The following is an 8,611-nucleotide window of genomic DNA, read 5'->3' on the forward strand; positions in this document are numbered from 1 at the left end:
GTGTCACATTTGCCGGGGCGATGGAGAGACTTCCAAGCCTTTGCACGAGCAACAAATCAAGCCCCCTTCTCTTCCTGTTCTGTCTTGAAGCACCTTCATCCACAGTGACAGAAGCCCAGTGCAATGTGGGAGCTGGGTTGGGGGGGGGGGCAATTAGCGGTTTTCAGGCAGCTGTGCAAGTCCCTGGGTGATGGGAACTCAGGTGGTCCTCTGTCTCCAATCACACGCCACACCGCTATCTTCAGTTATTGGTCTGAGTCAGCGCTGGGGGAGGAGCAGGTGACTGGTAAGGCATGTGTGTGCAACTCTCTCTTGTTCACCGGTACAGAGGAAGTGGTTCAAACTGTCCATGATGCAGTGGAGAACACCTATGGAAAAATGTACCCGGGCCTGTGGAGGCTGCTTTTGGGAAGACAAAAACAGGGTAGCTGTTTATTCCGTGAGCAACATGTGCCTCTTTGATGTGGCTGCTTTCATCGCAGGATGCGTGGGTCTGTTTGGCCGGCAGAAGCGCATTAAAACATCGGAGCATTGGCACGGATGGCGGGTCGCCACGGTGACGGCGAGGAGCGGCAGTGGGGCCGTCGGCAATCCTCGGTGGACAGCCGACCCGGAGCCGGTCAATACAGTCACTGCAGGGGCTATGAATGTTCTCTGACATGGCGAGGGGCCCCAGGGGGCCGTCACTGCTTCCTGTGAGTCTGCCTGATGGCACCGAATCCCAACCTGTGCCAATCAGCCTGAGCAGATCTGCTAGCTGGGCTGGACGGTCCATAAACACCCCCAGCAGATGTGCAGCATAGTCCCACCCCAAAAGCATCTCACCGGAGAGCCACAGAACACAACACCTACTACAGTGGCTAATGCAGCAGGGGACACTGGTACAGTAGAGGATTCCCAGCTGTGCACCATGGTTTATCTGCCTGCTCCATGCCTGATCATTTGGGTACTGACTGGGCACAGACAGAAGGTGAAAAGCAGCATGTCGCCAAACATGCCCAGATAAGCAATCAGTAATATATCTTGTACTTTTCTACACGGACAGTAATAGATCTTGTGCCTTTCTAAACAGACAGTAATATATCTTGTGCCTTTCTACACGGACAGTATTACATCTTGTGCCTTTCTAAACGGACAGTAATATATCTTGTACCTTTCTACACGGACAGTAATAAATCTTGTACCTTTCTAAACGGACAGTATTAGATCTTGTACCTTTCTACACGGACAGTATTAGATCTTGTACCTTTCTACACGGACAGTAATAGATCTTGTACCTTTCTACATGGACAGTATTAGATCTTGTACCTTTCTACACGGACAGTATTAGATCTTGTACCTTTCTACACAGACAGTAATAGATCTTGTACCTTTCTACACGGACAGTATTAGATCTTGTACCTTTCTACACAGACAGTAATAGATCTTGTACCTTTCTACACGGACAGTATTAGATCTTGTACCTTTCTACACGGACAGTAATAGATCTTGTACCTTTCTACACGGACAGTATTAGATCTTGTACCTTTCTACACGGACAGTATTAGATCTTGTACCTTTCTACACAGACAGTAATAGATCTTGTACCTTTCTACACGGACAGTATTAGATCTTGTACCTTTCTACACGAACAGTAATAGATCTTGTACCTTTCTACACGGACAGTATTAGATCTTGTACCTTTCTACACGGACAGTAATAGATCTTGTACCTTTCTACACGGACAGTATTAGATCTTGTACCTTTCTACATGGACAGTATTAGATCTTGTACCTTTCTACACGGACAGTATTAGATCTTGTACCTTTCTACACGGACAGTATTAGATCTTGTACCTTTCTTCACGGACAGTAATAGGCTAGTTAAGTTCAGGCAGCTGAACGTCTTGCGGTGCCTCTGGAGGCAGGACGCCATGTGGATGTGTCACACATTGGCTGAGAGTATGTTTCCCTCCCTGATGTCTGTCACAGTGAACAACTGCCAGCCCCCCCCACCAGAGCTTTCCAAATGGTGGTCCTGGAATCCACAAACCACAGAGTGCCCCCCATTTGGGCCCTGTGTCTGGGGGTTAACCCCCAACCCCCCCATCTGGCTTTGTGCCAGTGGAGAGGTTCTCACACCTCTGTGGCTGAGCCGGGGGGTGTGGGAGGGCGTGGGGGGGGGTGTGGGAGGGCGTGGGGGGGGGCGTGGATCCCTCGGCACTGTGCCATCACCCACCACCCCTGTGGGGAGATGGGGGACTGAGACCTGGTGATGAGGCCTGCGGCCCCCCATGCAGATTCAACCTGCTTACACATTTGCATACCATACTGCCCAAAGTACATCTTAACCTGGATCACAGAAAGAAATCCCAAACTTATACAGTGTTTCTCTGGTCTGCTGTATCTTTTGTCGTATTATGAGGGACTTTTCCTTTAAACTTCTATCTACTGAGAAAAATTGAAGAGAAATAAAAGAAATTATATTTTCTCCCCTTTGTTCTGCTTGCTGATAGTGTGTTTCATTTTTTTCTGTCTGTAACTCTCTATTCCTTTACAAAGGTCACGAGTTCCTCTGGAAACCTTGAGGGACGGTCTGTACCACACCTCACGTGTTTGCCCTCAACCCCATCCAAACGTCCCCCAACCAGTGTCCATCCGTGTTCTGTGTTGAGAGCGACACCCCGAGGGCCCCTACGCTGATGTATCCCACCCCATCGTCCCAGCCAGTCAATCCACAGACCTTTCCGGTGACAGCGAGGGACTCTGGCTGGGGCCCCAGGGGCCTGACGGCACGGTGATAATTACGCCAGGAGCACTAATCAGGCACTATCTGACACTTTGGCCGCGCCTCCTACACACACCGACAGCAGTTCCCCAGTACCCACACGGGGTGTTCGCAGTGAAAACGTCGCTCTAGTGTTCAGTGTGACGTCTTTCTAAAGACTCTCCAAATCTCTCCTGTAAGACATAACCCTAAACATGGCCAGCGTGACTGCAAACATTTGGGACAAATTTTTGGGGGATTGACTCCCCCTTCCCATCTTTAAGTGTATCGGCTGGGAGCTCACCGTTCTGGGGGCCCACTGTTCTGGGGACCCATCGTTCTGGGGGCCCACCATTCCGGGGGGCCACCGTTCTGGGGGCCCATCATTCTGGGGGCCACCGTTCTGCCCCATTGTTTTGAAATCAGCCCCATAACCAGAGAAGCACCACTTCCCATGGACCCAGGAATCCTCAGCGCACCGCTAAATACCGCTGAGGGGGGAAGTGATTTGTTTTGCTTGGGATAAGATTGGCGTTGGGAGAGTTGGCCCCCAGCCCTCCAGGTTTACACAATGCTGAGACAGGCTTGAGTCCAGCTCACTTAGAAATCATTTTCATCATCATTTTGAAAAAATATATATTTATGGCGCCTACAGCGAGGCACAAACTCTTTCGGACTCTTTTCCATCTGTGTGCAATACTATCATCACCTGTTTCCACGGTCCTTGCTCACATCTGGTTCCCATTTCATAAAATCACACAAGGTGCATTTTCCCTGCCTTTCCCGTTTGTGCCTTCGCATTTAACTTGAGGAGGCCGCAACAACAAATTATGATCTTAGACTTGGACTCTTGCTTGAGGTTTTAAACAGAAATCTGACTCCTGGAAGGGGGTGTGTGGGGGGGGGGTGCACATTTAAATCATACCCACGTGCTTGAGGGCTTCCCAGCCTTTGGAGTCTGGATGTGAAGACGATGCAGCATTAATCTATCGTGCTAGCAAAGGTTTAAATGAGTTTTCTTTATTCCGGGGAGACTCTGACTCTGACTCCCAGATTATTACTAACCCTAAGCCTAACCCTAAGCCTAACCCTAAGCCTAACCCTAACCCTAACCCTAACCCTAACCCTAACCCTTATCAAAGAGATGCCCCTCACACAAGCCGTGCAGATTGCACAGTAAATTAGAGTATCGGTCAGTGCAGGTTCACCTCTTCACCACCCAAAATAACAAACGGAATAACTGACGTAAGAATAATGTACAACAGCCCTGATTACCTGCATAGAGGTTCATTAGACTGGCCTCCATTCCTACATGCCTTCTGCTTGCTTGGAATCCATCCTACCTGGCCCCTCAAAGTGTCTCCTTTCTGGCAAGGTTTTGAAAAAGGTTTGTTAATGAGACGTGATACCTTCCAATGGGGCCCCTCTATCGAGGCTACGTAACACCCCTTTAATAATTGAGATTTTCCATTGAGGCCCCTGAAAGAGGACATGCACACGGGGGAATTCTCAGGGCCCGTCTGCTGTATGCTTTGCAGGGCCTCTGACGGCATGGAGTGGGGGGGCCTGTTCCCACTGTCCGCGCCCCTAACGCTGATGTAAGAGCAAAGGAGAGGCTCTCAAGCATAAGGGGCAAAGGTTAGATCCCAACTGGCTGAAGACCCCGTTGTTTTAAGCTCGCTTTGCTCTTCCCGCTTGCTTTTGTTTGAAACAAGTTACACCCACATCAGAAACACACCGAGCGCTCCCTCGCATGTTTTCCTATTGGCCGTAATTTATTATCGCTGACCAGAGCTCTCCAGTGAGGGGTTTTGGATATCAGTTTTATCAAAGGGGATATCTAGAGGAAATGTCCTTTGTCAGCCTGCAGATGTATGAATGGCTGATTCAGGGACAAAAGGGCCCCCCCTGATTTATAAGTCCCGATATTTATTTTCGCCCCCATTATCTATTTGTCTTGGGTAAATTGCAGCAATTTCTCAGGGTCTGCAGCGCGGAAGAGCTCTCCATGGTCGAATGAGCACTTAAGGATATATAACCTCAGATCCTATATAATAACCTGAGGGTATATTGAAAAAGCAGGGCGTACTTAACCCTGTAGTGCTTTAATGGTGTCACCTCTGTGGGGTAATGGAGGCGCACGGCCTGTCGAATGCAGCCGTGAAGCCGGAACACAAGGAAGAAGCGTCACTGCAGCGTAACATAAACCGTATTCACCGAAGACACCAGAAAGGTAAACAGCGCTGAAAAATGTGGGTCGGCCCAGCGAAGTCCCCCGACCCCCAGGCCTACAGCAAATTGGGGACATCTGGGCTTTTTTCGTGAGCTCGTCATTGTTGAGGTCATTAAGTACGTGGCCTGTGCGGTGCCACATTTCCCAGGCTATGACATCATTCCCATGAAAATATTAGTGACACGTTTCCATCATGCAGTTCTTAGGAAATGCGACATTTGCGGGTGGAAGGCTCTGAACGGAAGCTGAACACAGTGTCAGGTGGAAATTTCTGGAATGTATTTTTCCTGTCCTTAGAGGGGTGTCCTTGAGGCGCTGTGATGGCATGAATCGGCACGGCGGACAGCCTCCCAGCATTCAGCGCTGCAGCCCGGTTTTAGGGGAATCCCAGCAAACATGCCCCCTGTTAATCTGCGGGGCTCTTCCCCGCTTGCTCCCCCTGCTCTTTCTCGCATCTTATTAATCCGCAGGACGTGTTGTAAATGCACTTTGCCTTTTAGAGGAGGCAGAATTAAAGGCTGGTTCTGCCTGATGGTTGAAAGCGCGGCCGCTTTCATGCGAACGAAGCCGACGTTAATCGCTATTATTACGGGGAAGCAGTTGGCATGACTCACCTTAAGTGGTTATATAATACTGATTGGTGGGGGTGAGCCTGCAGTCGGGATCCGTGTCGCACTCACAGCACACGAATGCCAAGCTTGCCGCGATTGTAGCTTTCGCTGGCACAGAGGACGGAGGGAGGCGGCCCCCTGTTTGTAGGCCTAAGAGCAGACAAAGAAAAGCAGGAGAATTACGCAAAGCCCAAAGACTTTCAGCTCAGATTCAAAACTAGTTAAGGAAAATTATACATATTGATGTGATTTTTTATATTTTCCGGCCGTGTGTGTGCGCAGCGTGTCCGTTTCCAGCCAAAGACGTGGATTGGAGTCTCTAAAGTGTATGTTTCTGTGTCAGACTGGCCTTCTGTCCAAGGTGGTTTCTGTCTCCTGCTTCCTGTGAGAAGTTCCAGGCTCAATGTGAACTTATACCAGATAAGTGGCGATCGATGGAAGAGCGGGTGGCACTAGGGACTGAACCCCGAATGATTCGTTTAGCTCAGATGTTTAACAAACGCGCTCTCAGTTTGAGAATTCCACACGTCACCACATAGTGCTAGACTGGGGCTGCATTTCCCAGAATCATTGTAGTGCTTCAGTAATTCAATACCATGACTCTCGGACAGATTAAGTCTCTGGGATAAGGCAATGCCCTAGCAGCGCCCCCTAGTGGTTGGACTGGTGGGAGGGTGTTATAGTGTCAGATATGAAAGAAGCACTGCTTTGAGGAGATATGTGTTTTATTTGTGGGATAGCAATGAGATGGCTCTCCCCCCCCCCCAGGGGACAGATACCATATACCATGTTTGTTAGGATTCGCTTTGCCTGGGGCTGCCTGTATGGGTAACCTTGAGAAGCACCTGAATGTCTGACGCCTGGTCACCTGCGGAGTCGCGATCCTTGGGCCTTCACGTTTAGCCCCTCCCACTTTCCGCTGCTCGAGGACCTCTGTCTTTCACGGCGCATCAATCGAGCCAAATGACCTCATTTGAAGTTGCACATTAGAGGGAATGTTGTCAGGCCTTAAATTGGGTATGTTTGATTTACTGCCCATCTGAGCTGGGAATATGGAACTATATCGGTGAATCGTCTCTAGGGATCCTTGGAAGTACATCACTCCGAACAGGTTTAAGTGATTTTATGGTTATATTTAATCCCGCAACCTGTCACATCGATAGTAAGTTGAATGCAAATCTGCTCTGTAAATCACTGCAAGAGGTGCAGCGCGGCGTTCTGGTGGTCGTTCACAGCGGACAGCAGGAGAGCCCTGCGCGTCCCACAGCATCCCCACTTAACGCTGAAGCAATTCCCAGGCGACAGAGGAAATCAGGCTGTCAGCAACTTGTCATTTTCCGAGCCTGGCCCGCGTTTGGGGTCAGGTGACAGCACTGCAGATTATTACCGGATGTCGCTTATTGCTACTGCAGTGCGACCATCTTGCATCTTATAATGTTACGGAACATAATCCAGTAGGAAATAAAACGTCCTTGCCACCTTGAAGTCCTTTTCTAATTGACGTACTTCATGTATTTCATGCTCTTTTAATGCCAATTTGAGAAGAGCTCTTTGAACTGAACATGAGAAACAGAAAAACGTGTAGCTGGTGGCAGCAAAGGCAGTTTGAGTCAACCGAATGTGACATTCGCTCGTTTCTGCATGAAGAGAAACCCCTGCGAGTTTGTACAGGTCTGAAGACTGGCAGGCCTGCCTGCATGCTGAGTGCCAGTTCACTGTGAATCGAGCCAGAAATCTGAAATTGCCTTTCGAAAACATAAAGTTAATAATGTTTCACTTCTGAGCATTAATTACTTTTCGCTGAAGGCTTGGCCATATCGAAATGCATCCCTTGTAATTTCTAATCATTTATGACCACGTACCCAGTAAAGGATTCCGGCGAGACCGCAGCTTGTCACAGGAATCCATAGATATACAAAACATACACAATTGACATTATTTTGGCTGGCTGCAGAGCGCATTTTTAGACCTAAAACAGTCTGAAAAATGCATGCAATAAACATCACTTCATTGCCAAATAAAAAAAGTTAATAAATCGTCTAATCTGTGCCTAACAGAGCATTTGTTTTGAAAATCCACGATTACACAGTGCCAGCTCCCATCCAAATCACATGTATTATTGATGATGCGGATGTCTTTTGATGCTAGCGTGGGTTTACGGGGGCACAATGGCAGGCAGGGCCCCTGGGGTAGAGGGAGAGCCTTGCGTATGGCGAGGGGTCTGCCCTGAAACGTCGGGCTTTCATGGTAATCTGCGACACGCACTTTGCTTGCTGTTTACAGTAATGCGATTCTCTTTCTGAGTGCTTGCCTTGGGAGCAGGATATGGCCCTCGCTGCTCAGGCACAGCAGCCGAGCCGACAATCCGAGCAGCCGAGCCGACAATCCGAGCAGCCAGCCGAGAATCCGAGCAGCCGAGCCGAGAATCCGAGCAGCCGAGCCGAGAATCCGAGCAGCCGAGCCGACAATCCGAGCAGCCGAGCCGACAATCCGAGCAGCCGAGCCGACAATCCGAGCAGCCGAGCCGATAATCTGAGCAGCCGAGCCGACAATCCGAGCAGCCAGCCGACTCACGCCTCTTGATTTGGTGCAGCGATGATTTAAGGATGTGCAAACGCTCACGCAGAACCAGCGCCGACCCAACTGTGGGCCCCTGTGGCATGGCGATGCCGGAGTGGCTTGTGTTCTTCACCCCTTAGGCGTTCCGTTCTCCCCCATGACTGAAGATGATAGGACCCGGTGGACAAGCGAGGGCAGGGACGCGAGTGGCCACATCTCACAGTGTCCATGTGATCGGGCCCCTGCGCCTGCGAGCTCTGGGCCCCTTGGGAGCAGAATCCCTCTCCTCTGCAGCTGGCCATCCACCCCAGAGGGATTTAGGCCCTATTTCTTATTATTTTAGACTATTTCTGGCCAGCCACCATAAAGAAACATGCATGACTGTCCCACATCCCTTTGGGGGTGGCCGCAGATGCAGGCTGATGGGGACTGTGGGAATTTGTTATTGAGATCTTGAGCAGCA

This window comes from Brienomyrus brachyistius, chromosome 11 (assembly GCF_023856365.1).
Source record: "Brienomyrus brachyistius isolate T26 chromosome 11, BBRACH_0.4, whole genome shotgun sequence".
In the NCBI taxonomy this organism is placed as follows: Eukaryota; Metazoa; Chordata; class Actinopteri; order Osteoglossiformes; family Mormyridae; genus Brienomyrus; species Brienomyrus brachyistius.